The sequence below is a fragment of the Cyprinodon variegatus genome, unplaced genomic scaffold (genome assembly GCF_000732505.1).
Source record: "Cyprinodon variegatus isolate N-32 unplaced genomic scaffold, C_variegatus-1.0 Scaffold175, whole genome shotgun sequence".
Lineage (NCBI taxonomy): Eukaryota > Metazoa > Chordata > Actinopteri > Cyprinodontiformes > Cyprinodontidae > Cyprinodon > Cyprinodon variegatus.
Genome location: NW_015150628.1, coordinates 564,076 through 566,482, shown reverse-complemented (window position 1 = coordinate 566,482; position 2,407 = coordinate 564,076).

The following is a 2,407-nucleotide window of genomic DNA, read 5'->3' as shown; positions in this document are numbered from 1 at the left end:
GCAATAAAAAAAATCTGCCTTTTTTCCAGATTCTCATTTTCATGAACAATGATTAAATCTAATGAGCATAAAGACAGGTGTGGGTTCCTCTTACCATTTTTGTCCCAGTTGAAAAGCCTTCACTGTCCTACTTTGGTCAGTGAGCATAAATCCAGCAGAAATGATTGATTCCTCCAGTATATTCACATGTCTGTACAGCAGAAGAAAAGTCTGTACAAATTACTGAGCAGGTGTTTTATGTGACAATGGTTACGGGAAACAAATAGAAAGATATTAGAAATATGTGGGAGGATCTTATTTTTGTCAGACAGATCAACAATCCTACATTGAAACCGTCCCTCAGAAATGTACAAATTTAGAAGAAACTCCCCTCCAAAGGAAGAGCTTTCTCTTTGAACTAACTATACCTGAAACCCAGCTTCTATTCCCAGCATTAGAGTTAACTTTTGCACAAATCTAAAATCAGTTCAGTTTCTGATCTACTGACTGTATGATGGTATCTGCTTTTGTTTTTTATGTGTGTCATCCTTTTGTTCAAACGTCATTTTCTCCCTGTCTGTGTTTTATCTTAAACTGGCTAAACAGTCCCGCCTGGTGCTCTTCCAAGAATGGCTGAAAATGTTTTGTAATGAATCCTTACCTATAAAAGTTTTTACTGTTTGCTTTGTTTAGAGTTTGGAAATATGTAAACAATTAAGCTCAAAAGGTACTTTCCAAACAGGATGTACTCTAACCCTTGTTTAGTCAATACTAGTGCATTTACTAACACATATGGAAATCTATTTTTGGACTATTTAAGATCTTTGTTTGTGTGTGCATGTGTATTAAGAAGTTTTGTTTGGCAGGTTGCCTTAAGATATGATTTAAGTCTCTCTCTGTATTACTTGGTGTCAAATGTTCAATATAACTGAAACATTGTTTATTGAAACCGAAGGGAAATTTTATTTTGTTTTAACTCTCATACAGGTTTCTTCAGTTATTGTAAATGCTGATGGCTTTAGCCAGAATAAATCTCCTGTTGCGGTTCATCTTACAGCTAACTAGGAGAATTCTTAAACTGAAGATGACATTATTGTGTTTTCTGAAAGGGATGGTCAGGATTGTCAGAGGAATATTTCTTTATAAAATTATCTCCTGAGCTTCTAGAGAATTTCCCTGAGCATAGCATGTATTCTTCTGTAGCTTGTTGAGCTTCTTTAAGTCATTTGCTCTCAGCGGATGATGTCACAAGAGATCGCACTCTTTACAAAGGACCTGTTGATGATATGCAGCATCTTGCTGCAAACACTGAAGATACCTTACTCTACGGGCTTCATGATGTGGGATGTAGGTAAACAGGTCAATAGTCTTTGAGGAGTGTTGGCCGAGTTTCTTTGGTAGCAGAGCAAAACAGGAGGTCTTCCACGTCGCAGGAAATGTCTCCTGGGTTAATCTAAGGCTGCAGAGAAACTGGCCAAGCAATCAAGACTCTGGGACTGACACCATCTGGACCCGATGATTGATTCTATTTCATTCTTCCCATTCTGCCTCTAAAGGCAGGTAAGTGGAAGTGGGAGGGGGCAGCACTATTCTGATTTGGTTGGCAACAAACACAGAAGTAAGAGAGTTGATGGCAGAGGTGGTGATGAAACATTCGAGGTGTGTTTGGGAAGTTTTGGGTCAAAGGTGGGCTTGATGTATGACCATAGGAAGTAGTGAAGGGTGCTAAACTTATCCCTGAACTGAACCTATTGAAGTATGTGTTCAGTTCATTGGCTCTATCCAGACTCTATCAGTATGATCCTCCTTTATTTGAAGCCTGGGATCTTCTTCATCCATAACCACACATCTCTGATATTTTTGTTGAATTCTTCATGATTATTATAATCTGGTCATGATATTTCAAATTTAAACCTTCATTGATTAAAACGCAGAGCAGACATTCTACTGTATTAGAGTGCAGAGGCCAGTCGTTGAATCAAAGTCCTCATCATCAAACAACAGCTTCATTGGTTTTTAAATTTGTAATGCAGACAGTGCCAAACTGCCATATTTATGACTCTATGATTATGAGAGGTTATTGTCTTGCAGCATTCATTTTAAGAGAGTCAGACCATTCCTATATTTCATAAATGCAGTCAAGTGCAATGCATTGGAACTCCATTTAAATAGTTTATTTCTTAATTTTCTACTTTTCCTTTTTTAAATGATTTCTTCTTCACTCTGTGTATACAAAATGACAATAAAGTTTTTTTTAAGTCTAAGCTTTTTGTATTTTCATCAGTGTTGTTTTTAAGGCCAAAAAATCCAAAATTCCTATTTGTAGTATAACTACCTGTTATGGTGTCCTGAAATAAATTGTGTTTTAAACATTACTAAAGATCGGTGGTACTGCATGGCGGTCGCGAAAGTTTTGGTTGATTAGACT